General features: G+C 50.2%; 1 long non-coding RNA gene across 1 annotated transcript; it reads right to left on the bottom strand.

Annotated features, from left to right (window-relative positions):
- Positions 1-7921: 7921 nt before the first annotated feature.
- LOC135566505 (uncharacterized) lies at positions 7922-13523 on the bottom strand. The gene is made up of 3 exons (XR_010462109.1): positions 13446-13523; positions 12228-12284; positions 7922-8848 (listed from the first exon to the last, which is right to left on the bottom strand). It is a non-coding gene; the product is annotated as an uncharacterized LOC135566505 (long non-coding RNA).
- Positions 13524-14156: the final 633 nt, after the last annotated feature.

The raw sequence follows: 14156 nt of genomic DNA, 5'->3' as shown, positions 1-14156 counted from the left end.
AGCAGATGGATTTAATCAGGCCTGGAATCAGCTGTCTCCAGTGGCCCAGGCTCAGGAGAAACAGCAGATGGATTTAATCAGACCTGGAATCAACTGTCTCAGTGGCCAGGCTCCAAGGAGAAACAGCAGATGGATTTAATCAGGCCAGGAATCAACTGTCTCAGTGGCCAGGCTCCAAGGAGAAACAGCAGATGGATTTAATCAGGCCAGGAATCAACTGTCTCCATGGCCAGTCTCCAAGGAGAAACAGCAGATGGATTTAATCAGGCCAGTAATCAACTGTCTCCATGGCCAGGCTCCAAGGAGAAACAGCAGATGGATTTAATCAGGCCAGGATCCAATTGTTACTTTCCAGAAAGCTCTTTCAGAAGTGTTTGATTTGAACAACATGTTGTTGTGTTTTTTACCCCCCAGTACAATTCAACATCGTTGTACGTCCTGGGTGGAGGGAGTTGACAGTTGATATTGAAAATGTCAGTCTTGTGTGCACTGTATGAGTTCTCATCCAGACCTGAACAGGTCACGCCATGGGACCTAACGTTTGTAAATCAAGTGATAACTCCCTCTATGCTGCTGGGAATTAAATGGACTTCTGAGAGAACTGGAAATATGGAACCCCTCCACTGTCTAACATGGATTTAATCCCAGACACAATCTCATCTAATTGGGCCTCAAGAGAGACTAGGAGGACTTCTCTGGCCTGCATCCCATTGACAACCCAACTAGCCAAAATCTGACCCTTTCCTTAACCCTAAACAAACCTGTAACCTTAACCTTAACCTAGGGAGGGTAATCAGTTTTTCCCAGGCATTGACTCGGTAGGCTGGACTGCAGATGACAGAACTATAGACCGGTGCCACTGCCAGCTACAATACTGTGAGAAAGCAGTCTGACTGTATACTGTGTCACGTTCGTCACGTGGTCCCGTATGCTTGCGAGGCAGAGGATTCCTAGTCAGAGCCCTGCAAAGGGACTGGGAAGGAAGCTATACTGCACAGTGACGCCTGTAACACCACCGAACAGAGCGTTGGTTCATGTCGACCCTGTTACTTCACCGAACAGAGCGTTGGTTCATGTCGACCCTGTTACTTCACCGAACAGAGCGTTGGTTCATGTCGACCCTGTTACACCACCGAACAGAGCGTTGGTTCATGTCGACCCTGTTACATCACCGAACAGAGCGTTGGTTCATGTCGACCCTGTTACATCACCGAACAGAGCGTTGGTTCATGTCGACCCTGTTACACCACCGAACAGAGCGTTGGTTCATGTCGACCCTGTTACACCACCGAACAGAGCGTTGGTTCATGTCGACCCTGTTACATCACCGAACAGAGCGTTGGTTCATGTCGACCCTGTTACACCACCGAACAGAGCGTTGGTTCATGTCGACCCTGTTACATCACCGAACAGAGCGTTGGTTCATCATCGACCCTGTTACATCACCGAACAGAGCGTTGGTTCATGTCGACCCTGTTACATCACCGAACAGAGCGTTGGTTCATGTCGACCTGTTACATCACGACCCTGTTACATCACGAACAGAGCGTTGGTTCATGTCGACCCTGTTACCCACCGAACAGAGCGTGGTTCATGTCACCCTGCACCACCGAACAGAGCGTTGGTTCATGTCGACCCTGTTACACCACCGAACAGATGCGTTGGTTCAGGCGTTGGTTCATGTCGACCCTGTTACACCACCGAACAGAGCGTTGGTTCATGTCGACCCTGTTACATCACCGAACAGAGCGTTGGTTCATGTCGACCCTGTTACATCACCGAACAGCGTTGGTTCAGCATGTTACATCACCGAACAGAGCGTTGGTTCATGTCGACCCTGTTACACCACCGAACAGAGGCGTTGGTTCATGTCGACCCTGTTACATCACCGAACAGAGCGTTGGTTCATGTCGACCCTGTTACACCACCGAACAGAGCGTTGGTTCATGTCGACCCTGTTACACACCGAACAGAGCGTTGGTTCATGTCGACCCTGTTACACCACCGAACAGAGCGTTGGTTCCATCGACCCTGTTACATCACAACAGAGCATGCCCTGTAACCATCCCTTAATCACCGTAATGGTCAGAGGCAGGCTCATGTCGACCCTGTTACCACCCTTAACAGAGCGTAATGGTTCATGGCAGGCTAACCACCGTTAACCGAACAGAGCAGTAATGGTTCATGTCGACTAACCTGTTAACCCACAACAGAGCGTGGGTTCATGGCAGGCCCTGTTACATCACCTTAACAGAGCGTAATGGTTCATGGCGACCTGTTACACCACCGAACAGAGCAGTAATGGTTCATGTCAGGCTAACCATCACCGAACAGAGCGTGTTCAGTCAACATACTGCTCCAGAGATTTGACTGTTTGGTTCATTAGCCACCCTGTCTACTACCCCGAACAGAGCGTTGGTTCAGGTCGGCCCTGTTCATCACCCCAGAGCGTTGGTTCATGTCTGTTACACCACCGAACAGAGCGTGTTCCAGTCTTTACCACCGAACAGAGCGTGTAGTTCATGCCCCCGTAGCCTGTCTTACAGCCCCGAACAGAGCGTTGGTCTTCATGCCCCCTGTTAGTCTTCTTCCAACCCCCGTAGCGTGTGGTTCATGTCGTCTTATAGCCCTGTTACACCACCGAACAGAGCGTTGGTTCATAGTCCCTGTTACGACCGAACAAGCCCATTGCGTGTAGTCTTCTAGCCCTGTGTACTTCTACCACCGAACAGAGCGTGTGGTTTCTAGCCCCGTGTTACATCACCGAACAGAGCGTGGTCTTCTAGCCCCGTGTGTAGTATTCTAGCCCCGTAGCGATGTGGTCATTATAGCCCCCGTTACATCACCGAACAGAGCTTTGGCCTCATGCGTGTTCTTCCACCGAACCCCGAGCGTTGGTCTTCGAGCCCTGCGTTACATCACCCACCCCGTAGCGTGGTCTTCTAGCCCCGACCCTGTTACATCACCCCGAGCGTGTGGTTCATGCCCGGCCTGTTACATCACCGAACAGAGCGTGTAGTCTTCAAATGAACAGAATGTACTTATCAGCCAACAGAGCGTGCTAACCTTATCCCCTGTAGCGTGTATCAACCCGTAACTTCTAGCCCGTGCGTGTGGTCTTCAGGCTAACCCCGTAACAACAGTAATGGGCAAGGCAGGCTAAAGTCCATCCCTTAATAACAACAGTAATGGTCTTCTAGCCCACGTAACGTGTAGTCTTGGGCCCCGTAGCGTGGTCTTCTGGCCATCCCTTAATAACCCCAGTAATGGGCAAGGCAGGCTTAACCATCCCGTGTAATAACAACAGTAATGGGAGCGTGTGGTCTTCCATCCCTTAATAACTTATAGCAGTAATGGGCAAGCGTGCAGGCTAACCATCCCTTAATAACAACAGTAATGGGCAAGCCCCGTGGCATCTTCCTGGCCGTGGCGTGTAATCAGCGTGCAGTCTTCAACCCCCGTAACACCATCTCTCAGTGTTCAGTCTTATAGCCCTGTCCAAGAGATTTGCCCCGTTTGACGTGTTAGTCTTCAAGCCCCCCGTGGCGTGTAGTCTTATAGCCCCGTAGCGTGTAGTCTTATCAGCCCGTGAGCGTGTCTTCCTAGCCCCGTGGCGTGTAGTATTCTAGCCCCGTAGCGTGTGGTCTTATGGCCCGTAACGCGTGTAGTCTTCAGCCCCCGTAGCATGTGGTCTTATAGCCCCGTAGCATGTAGTCTTATAGCCCCGTAGCATGTGGTCTTCTGGCCCGTGGCGTGTAGTCTTCAGCCCCGTAGCGTGTAGTCTTCAAGCCCCGTAGCGTGTAGTCTTCTAGCCCCGTATAGCGTGTTGCAGAAGCACCAAGCCAGGCGTTTGAGTTCAGTAAGCCCCGTAGTCCTGTAGTCTTCAGCCCAGGCCAGAAGTTTGACGTTCAGTCAGCCTTGTATAGTCGTGTAGTCTTAAGCCCCAGAGCCAGCTAGTCTTCGAGCCAGAGCTGTAGGTTAAATAGCCCCCGTGGCGTGTGGCAAATTATCAGCACCATCTGACAGCAGAACTCTATATAGTGCTCATACAAAACCATATCCAGCGTGTAGTCTCCCCCGGAATTAGAACTAACAGCTGTGAATGCCCGTGGCTGTGAATGCTGGCAGAAAAGGAACCACTAACAGCTGTGAATGCTGGCAGAAAGGAACCCCAGCTGTGAATGCTGGCAGAAAGCTAGAACACTAACAGCTGTGCGTGCTGGCAGTCTTCTAGAACACTAACAGCTGTGAATGCTGTGAAAGGAACTAGAGCCCTAACAGCTGTGAATGCTGGCAGAAAAGCTAGAACACTGGAAGGGAACGTGAATGGGCAGAAAAAGCTCCTACTAGAACACTAACAGCTCTTCTCAAGCCCCGTAGCGTGTAGTCTTACATAGCCCAACAAGAGAAATGTGAATGCTGGCAGAAGTCTTCTAGCCCCGTAACGTGTAGAATGCTGCCCCGTGGCATGTAACCTTGTCTTATAGCCCCTGGCGTGGAACTAGTCTTCAACATCCTGTAGCATGGTATTGAGTCTCAGATAGCCCAATAGCGTGTAGAATGCTGGAAAGGAACTAGCTTCAAGCTGGCCCCGTGGCGTGTAGTCTTCTAGCCCCGTTAGAGAAAAGCTTCTACATTTAAGAGCGTGTAGCTTCTAATTAAAGAGCTCTCAAGCCTCAGATTTAGAGAAATGGCAGTCTTATAGAAATGTATTCCACTATAGCCCCGTAGCGTGTATTCTATCTGCCCAACAAGTCCTGCATTGCAGAAATAACCAGGCGACTTGACGTACTCAGTAACTAGGTGTGTATAGTCCTGTATCTGAAGTGCAGTCTTACAGCCTCCAGGCCAGTGTTTGACGTTGGGAACCCCCATCAGCCTTGTATAGTCAGTCTGTAAAACGGTCACTAGTCATTAAGTCACTAGTCTGCCCAGAGCCTGAGCCCCCATTGTGGTCACTAGGCTGTAGCTTGTACCAGAACTGTACAGTCAGAGAGCTATTACAGGCCAGAACCCCCATGGGGATGGCAAATTATCAACATCCATCTGTAACAGCAGAACTTTATATAGTGCACACTATAGCTGCAGGTTAAATTTATTCATCAGGAACCCCCCTACCTCCACACACACAAACAGGAATTAGTAAAATATCAGTCACTGCAAAAAACAGCTGGCTGTATCCAGAAAATTCAGCTGGCGTGAACCCCCCAACTAACCTCCAGAACATTAACAGCTGTGAATGCTGGCACTAAGGAACTAGAACACTGTCTAACAGCTGGTGAAGTCTGCCCCACCAGTGGCACTAGTCTGAAAAGGAACTTAGAACACTAACAGCTGTTCAGTCAGCTGGCAGAAAAGGAACTAGAACATTCAGTAACAGCTGTGAATGCTGGCAGAAAATGGAAGTCTCACTAGAACAGTCACTAGTCCCAAATTCAGTCAGCAGTCTGAATGCACTGGGCTCTGGTTCAAATGAACTAGAACAGAACAGCCCTGTCAATAGCTGGCAGAAAAGGAACTAGAACCCCACCCGTAACAGCTGTGACTGTCTGTATCAGAAAAGGAACTAGAACACTAACAGCTGTGAATGTCTGTATCCAGAAATTCAACTAGTCAGCTGTGAATGCTAGACAGTCACTAGTCTGTGAACCCCCCTTCAGAACCAGAACACTAACAGCTGTGAATGCTGGCAGAAAAGTCTGAACTAGAACACTAACAGCTGTCAATAGTCTGTATCCAGAACCCCCCCTTCAGGAACTAGAACCAGAACCCCCCCTTCAGCATCACTAGTCTGAGAACCCCCTTCAGTCAGTCACTGATGTATCCAGAAAAGCCCTTCTCAGTCACTAGTCTGTAGAGAAACCCCCTCCAGCTCTTCAGTCAGTCATTCTGTATCCAGAACCTCCATCCACAGTTAGTAAAGCTCTCAGTCACATTTATCCAGAACCTCTCTCAGTCACTAGTCTGTAGAAACCAGCTCTCAGTACTATTTATTGTCAACCCAAGAGAAAGTCAGTCACTAGTCTGTATCCAGAACTATCCAGTCCAGTAACTAGGTGTTCCAACCCCCTTCCTCCTTCAGTCAGTCACTAGTCTGTATCCAGAACCCCCATTCAGTCAGTCACTAGTCTGCCAGAACCCCCACCCAGTTTGAAAGAGTCTGTATCTAGAACTATTCAGTCAATGACATCAGTGGGTCACTAGTCTGTAAAACAGAGAACCAGAACCCCATTCAGTCAGTCACTTCAGTCTGTATCCACTAGTCTGTATCCAACCCCCCTTCAGTCTCCAGTCAGAGTCTCACTAGTATCCAGAACCCCACCTTCAGTCAGTCACTAGGGGTATCCAGAACCCCCTCCTCCCTCCTTCAGTCAGTCACATTCAGTCTGTATCCAGAACCCCATCTTCAGTCAGGCACCAGGCTGTATCCAGAACCCCCATTAAATCATCTCTGTATCCAGAACCCCCATTCAGTCAGTCACTATTGGCTATATCAGTCACTAGAACCCCCATTCAGTCAGTCATAGTCTGTATCCAGAACCCCCTCACAGTCAGTCAGTCAGTCACTAGTCTGTATCCAGAACCCCCCATTCAGTCAGTCACTAGTCTGTAAGAACCCCCTTCAGTCAGTCAGTCTGTATCCAGAAACCCAACATCAGTCATCCAGTCACTAGTCTGTATCCAGAACCCCACCCGTAGTCAGTCACCAGAACCCCTCTTCAGTATCCAGAAAAAACCCCTCCTCCTCCTTCAGTCAGTCACTAGTCTGTATCCAGAACCCCCATTCAGTCAGTCACTAGTCTGTATCCAGAACCCCACCCAGTCATTCGTCAGTTAGTTAGTCACGTTCCAGAACCCCCATTCAGTCAGTCACTAGTCTGTATCCAGAACCCCCTTCAGTCAGTCACTAGTCTGTATCCAGAAGCCCCATTCAGTCAGTCACTAGTCTGTATCCAGAACCCCCATTCAGTCAGTCACTAGTCTGTATCCAGAACCCCAAGTTCAGATGGATCACTTAAATCTGTATCCAGAACCCTTCTTCAGTCAGTCACTAGTCTGTATCCAGAACCCCCATTCAGTCAGTCACTAGTCTGTATCAGAACCCCCCAGTCAGTCCTACTGTATCCAGAACCCCCCTTCAGTCAGTCAGTAGTCTGTATCCAGAACCCCCATTCAGTCAGTCACTAGTCTGTATCCAGAACCCCCTCCTCCTTCAGTTCAGTCAGTCACTAGTCTGTATCCAGAACCCCCATTCAGTCAGTCACTAGTCTGTATCCAGAACCCCTTCTTCAGTCAGTCACTAGTCTGTATCCAGAACCCCCATTCAGTCAGTCACTAGTCTGTATCCAGAACCCCTTCTTCAGTCAGTCACTAGTCTGTATCCAGAACCCCCCATTCAGTCAGTCACTAGTCTGTATCCAGAACCCCACCCGTCAGTCAGTCACTAGTCTGTATCCAGAACCCCACCCGTCAGTCAGTCACTAGTCTGTATCCAGAACCCCCCTCCTCCTCCTTCAGTCAGTCACTAGTCTGTATCCAGAACCCCCCTTCAGTCATTCACTAGTCTGTATCCAGAACCCCATTCAGTCAGTCACTAGTCTGTATCCAGAACCCCCATTCAGTCAGTCACTAGTCTGTATCCAGAACCCCCATTCAGTCAGTCACTAGTCTGTATCCAGAACCCCTTCTTCAGTCAGTCACTAGTCTGTATCCAGAACCCCCATTCAGTCAGTCACTAGTCTGTATCCAGAACCCCCCATTCAGTTAGTCACTAGTCTGTATCCAGAACCCCCCATTCAGTCAGTCACTAGTCTGTATCCAGAACCCCCCCTTCAGTCAGTCACTAGTCTGTATCCAGAAGCCCCATTCAGTCAGTCACTAGTCTGTATCCAGAACCCCCATTCAGTCAGTCACTAGTCTGTATCCAGAACCCCCCATTCAGTCAGTCACTAGTCTGTATCCAGAACCCCTTCTTCAGTCAGTCACTAGTCTGTATCCAGAACCCCACCCGTCAGTCAGTCACTAGTCTGTATCCAGAACCCCACCCGTCAGTCAGTCACTAGTCTGTATCCAGAACCCCCCTCCTCCTCCTTCAGTCAGTCACTAGTCTGTATCCAGAACCCCCCATTCAGTCATTCACTAGTCTGTATCCAGAACCCCCCATTCAGTTAGTCACTAGTCTGTATCCAGAACCCCCCCTTCAGTCAGTCACTAGTCTGTATCCAGAAGCCCCATTCAGTCAGTCACTAGTCTGTATCCAGAACCCCCATTCAGTCAGTCACTAGTCTGTATCCAGAACCCCTTCTTCAGTCAGTCACTAGTCTGTATCCAGAACCCCCCATTCAGTCAGTCACTAGTCTGTATCCAGAACCCCCCATTCAGTCAGTCACTAGTCTGTATCCAGAACCCCCCATTCAGTCAGTCACTAGTCTGTATCCAGAACCCCCATTCAGTCAGTCACTAGTCTGTATCCAGAACCCCTTCTTCAGTCAGTCACTAGTCTGTATCCAGAAACCCCCATTCAGTCAGTCACTAGTCTGTATCCAGAACCCCTTCTTCAGTCAGTCACTAGTCTGTATCCAGAAGGTGGGGTTTAGGATGGGGGAGGTTGCAGGTGGATTAAAGTTTCCTGCTCACATAGAACAGAACAGGGAACAAAGGGAATGGGCGTGGCCTGGCAGTCCTGACGCAGAGGTCACATTTCAGACTACTCAATAGGTGATCAGGTGGTGACCCCTGACCCCTCTCAGGTGACGATCCTGATGCCGCAGCAGGTTCTGAGCTGCTCCAGGAAGATGAACGTGAGGACCGTGTGAGGGATGAGACGGATCCCTGCTGGAACCAGACCCTAAAGAGGAGAGAGACCATAAGTTTACCAGTCTGTATGGCAGGTGGAATTAAAGTGGTGTTTTTTCAAGCTGAGCATTGTGTTTAATGTAGAGACCAGCTCTCCTCCTAGAGAGCGACTGTTATAAGGGCTTTGTCTCCAGTCTTCGCTGTGACACTCCTGATTCAGGTCAGTCAATGTCATAAACCCCACCACAGACTGTGCGATTGCAGCCGTTTCATACAAAAATGTTCACGTCGTGGGCAAATTCTTCGGCGGTAAACGATTGTCGGATGTCTTGGCTCGTTCAGCGTGACAGGGTCTAGGTCTGCTGATTCAGTACCACTAGGTCTTGGCTCGTTCAGCGTGACAGGGTCTAGGTCTGCTGATTCAGTACCACTAGGTCTTGGCTCGTTCAGCGTGACAGGGTCTAGGTCTGCTGATTCAGTACCACTAGGTCTTGGCTCGTTCAGCGTGACAGGGTCTAGGTCTGCTGATTCAGTACCACTAGGTCTTGGCTCGTTCAGCGTGACAGGGTCTAGGTCTGCTGATTCAGTACCACTAGGTCTTGGCTCGTTCAGCGTGACAGGGTCTAGTTCTGCTGATTCAGTACCACTAGGTCTTGGCTCGTTCAGCGTGACAGGGTCTAGGTCTGCTGATTCAGTACCACTAGGTCTTGGCTCGTTCAGCGTGACAGGGTCTAGGTCTGCTGATTCAGTACCACTAGGTCTTGGCTCGTTCAGCGTGACAGGGTCTAGGTCTGCTGATTCAGTACCACTAGGTCTTGGCTCGTTCAGCGTGACAGGGTCTAGCTCTGCTGATTCAGTACCACTAGGTCTTGGCTCGTTCAGCGTGACAGGGTCTAGGTCTGCTGATTCAGTACCACTAGGTCTTGGCTCGTTCAGCGTGACAGGGTCTAGGTCTGCTGATTCAGTACCACTAGGTCTTGGCTCGTTCAGCGTGACAGGGTCTAGGTCTGCTGATTCAGTACCACTAGGTCTTGGCTCGTTCAGCGTGACAGGGTCTAGGTCTGCTGATTCAGTACCACTAGGTCTTGGCTCGTTCAGCGTGACAGGGTCTGGGTCTGCTGATTCAGTACCACTAGGTCTTGGCTCGTTCAGCGTGACAGGGTCTAGTCTGCTGATTCAGTACCACTAGGTCTTGGCTCGTTCAGCGTGACAGGGTCTAGGTCTGCTGATTCAGTACCACTAGGTCTTGGCTCGTTCAGCGTGACAGGGTCTAGGTCTGCTGATTCAGTACCACTAGGTCTTGGCTCGTTCAGCGTGACAGGGTCTAGGTCTGCTGATTCAGTACCACTAGGTCTTGGCTCGTTCAGCGTGACAGGGTCTAGGTCTGCTGATTCAGTACCACTAGGTCTTGGCTCGTTCAGCGTGACAGGGTCTAGGTCTGCTGACTCAGTACCACTAGGTCTTGGCCAGCGTGACAGGGTCTAGGTCTGCTGACTCAGTACCACTAGGTCTTGTCGGTCTCAGCGTGACCAGGGTCTTGGGTCTGCTGATTCAGTACCACTAGGTCTTGGCTCGTTCAGGCGTGACAGGGGTCTAGGTCTGCTGATTCAGTACCACTAGGTCTTGGCTCGTTCAGCGTGACAGGGTCTAGGTCTGCTGATTCAGTACCACTAGGTCTTGGCTCGTTCAGCGTGACAGGGTCTAGGTCTGCTGACTCAGGGTCTTGGCTCGTTCAGCGTGACAGGGTCTAGGTCTGCTGATTCAGTACCACTAGGTCTTGGCTCGTTCAGCGTGACAGGGTCTAGGTCTGCTGATTCAGTACCACTAGGTCTTGGCTCGTTCAGCGTGACAGGGTCTAGGTCTGCTGATTCAGTACCACTAGGTCTTGGCTCGTTCAGTGTGACAGGGTCTAGGTCTGCTGATTCAGTACCACTACGTGCGGTCGTAGGCACCGACAAAGTTCTTTATCGTGCAGTGTGGCTGGTGTTAGAAACCAATCCCGGTGACTGACCAATAGGAACGCGGCCGGCACATGAGTAGGCACACGATAATATGATTATTGTGAAGTCATTATGAATATAATAGTTTGATTTAAACGTTTACATGCTTTGTATACTTTCAGTTTGTCCCGAACTCACTTCTCTCGAAGCTAACGCAAATAATCTACCAAAAAAAACACCAATTCCTATGATTTACAGTGTTATATAATGAGAACAATATTTATTGTAAACAAATGTTTCATTATGTCGTTGTAACACGCTTGGCAGCAACATTAAAATCTTTGTGGAAATCGGTTGCAGCTCAAGTCGACTACAAACCCCACAATGCAATGCTCTCTCTCTGGGCTGGCTAGGTAGCTACACACACAATAATAACAAAGTCAATATCAGCACGTGAAGTCTCTAGTTCGTTGTAAAATCACCTGATTTCACAGACGGACCACTTTGAAGTCAAGTCGTGGTGAACATAGTTATTTTACCCATGAGAGAAGACACCAAACTGACAGGAGTTTCCTGATTGGTATATTATCCCTTTATAAGCTCCAGCTGGCAAGCAGAACCAGGTGTTAAATTAACATAATAACGACATCCTGCAGGAGGACGGCTCTCAAGGAGAAAGGTTTGAACTCCAGCTGGCAAGCAGAACCAGGTGTTAAATTAACAAAATAATGACATCCTGCAGGAGGACGGCTCTCAAGGAGAAAGGGTTGAACACCAGCTGGCAAGCAGAACCAAGTGTTAAATGGACAAAATAATGACATCCTGCAGGAGGACGGCTCTCAAGGAGAAAGGGTTGAACTCCAGCTGGCAAGCAGAACCAGGTGTTAAATTAACATAATAACGACATCCTGCAGGAGGACAGCTCTCAAGGAGAAAGGGTTGAACTCCAGCTGGCAAGCAGAACCAGGTGTTAAATTAACAAAATAACGACATCCTGCAGGAGGACGGCTCTCAAGGAGAAAGGGTTGAACACCACTGGTTTAAGGCCATGGCAACGACTCTACTTCATTGTCAATGATATTTAACAACAGTTAGCTTGTAGAAGGCATTGGGCCCCAGTTTAGCTGTATCTCTCACACAGTGTAGCATTTAACAACAGTTACCTTGTAGAAGGCATTTAACAACAGTTACCTTGTAGAAGGCATTGGGCCCCAGTTTAGCTGTATCTCTCACACAGTGTAGCATTTAACAACAGTTACCTTGTAGAAGGCATTTAACAACAGTTACCTTGTAGAAGGCATTGGGCCCCAGTTTAGCTGTATCTCTCACACAGTGTAGCATTAAACAACAGTTACCTTGTAGAAGGCATTGGGCCCCAGTTTAGCTGTATCTCTCACACAGTGTAGCATTAAACAACAGTTACCTTGTAGAAGGCATTGGGCCCCAGTTTAGCTGTATCTCTCACACAGTGTAGCATTTAACAACAGTTACCTTGTAGAAGGCATTGGGCCCCAGTTTAGCTGTATCTCTCACACAGTGTAGCAGGCCCTGGAACAGAAGACACACAATCCAAGACAACAAAAGACACTTCTTAATGCAGCTCATGGTTGATGGTTGAAAACAACCCATTCCTAACTCCCCCCGTCCCTCATTTACCCTCCCGTCCCTCATGTACCCCCCCGTCCCTCATTTACCCCCCCCCGTCCCTCATTTACCCTCATGTACCCCCCGTCCCTCATGTACCCCCGTCCTCATTTTACCCCCCGTCCTCATTTACCCTCATATACCCCCAGTCCCTCATTTACCCTCATGTACCCCCGTCCCTCATTTTACCCTCATGTACCCCCCCCGTCCCTCATTTACCCTCATGTACCCCCGTCCCTCATTTACCCTCATGTACCCCCCGTCCCTCATTTACCCGCATGTGCCCCCCGTCCTCATTTACCCGCATGTACCCCCCGTCCCTCATTTACCCTCATGTACCCCCCGTCCCTCATTTACCCTCATGTACCCCCCCGTCCCTCATTTACCCTCATGTACCCCCGTCCCTCATTTACCCTCATGTACCCCCCCGTCCCATTTGCCCTCATGTACCCCGTCCCTCATTTACCCTCATGTACCCCCCGTCCCTCATTTACCCTCATGTAACCCCCGTCCCTCATTTACCCTCATGTACCCCGTCCCTCATTTACCCTCATGTACCCCCGTCCCTCATTTACCCTCATGTACCCCCGTCCCTCATTTACCCTCATGTAACCCCCGTCCCTCATTTACCCTCATGTACCCCCAGTCCCTCATTTTACCCTCATGTACCCCGTCCCTCATGTACCCCCCGTCCCTCATTTACCCTCATGTACCCCCATCCCTCATGTACCCCCATCCCTCATGTACCCCCCGTCCCTCATTTACCCTCATGTACCCCCCGTCCCTCATTTGCCCTCATGTGCCCCCCAGTCCCTCATTTGCCCTCATGTACCCCCCCGTCCCTCATTTACCCTCATGTACCCCCCGTCCTCATTTACCCTCATGTACCCCCCATCCCTCATTTACCCCCATGTAGCAACACCCCTGATTCAATGAATCATCTAGCCCTTAACTAGTTGTATCAGGGGTGATACAGTGTTAGGCTACAGTCCTGCAAATACCTAGGACTGGAACTGACAAGCCCTGATCTACAGTATACACACACACACACACACACACACTTACCACATATTCCCCTTTTGAGTTCATCAGCCTGGTCTTCAAGACATCCAATGGTTGGCACAGGACAGTGGCACAGCCTCCCTACACAGAGAAGCAGAGGGCATTATACACCACTAACCCACAGCTCCAGTCTCCACACCACTAACCCACAGCTCCCGTCTCTCCACACCACTAACCCACAGCTCCCGTGTCTCCACACCACTAACCCACAGCTCCCGTGTCTCCACACCACTAACCCACAGCTCCCGTGTCTCCACACCACTAACCCACAGCTCCCGTGTCTCCACACCACTAACCCACAGCTCCCGTGTCTCCACACCACTAACCCACAGCTCCCGTGTCTCCACACCACTAACCCACAGCTCCTGTGTCTCCACACCACTAACCCACAGCTCCGTGTCTCTCCTGTCTTCACACCACTAACCCAGAGCTCCTGTGTCTCCACCACTAACCCAGAGCCCTGTGTCTCCACACCACTAACCACAGAGCTCCTGTGTCTCCACACCACTAACCCAGAGCTCCTGTGTCTCCACACCACTAACTCCAGAGCTCCTGTGTCTCCACACCACTAACCCAGAGCTCCTGTGTCTCCACACCACTAACCCAGAGCTCCTGTGTCTCCACACCACTAACCCAGAGCTCCTGTGTCTCCACACCACTAACCCAGAGCTCCTGTGTCTCCACACCACTAACCCAGAGCTCCTGTGTCTCCAC

This window comes from Oncorhynchus nerka, unplaced genomic scaffold (genome assembly GCF_034236695.1).
Source record: "Oncorhynchus nerka isolate Pitt River unplaced genomic scaffold, Oner_Uvic_2.0 unplaced_scaffold_4631, whole genome shotgun sequence".
NCBI classification, from domain to species: Eukaryota; Metazoa; Chordata; class Actinopteri; order Salmoniformes; family Salmonidae; genus Oncorhynchus; species Oncorhynchus nerka.
Note: the sequence above shows the minus strand (reverse complement) of the source record. Positions and strands in the feature narration are given on the sequence as shown.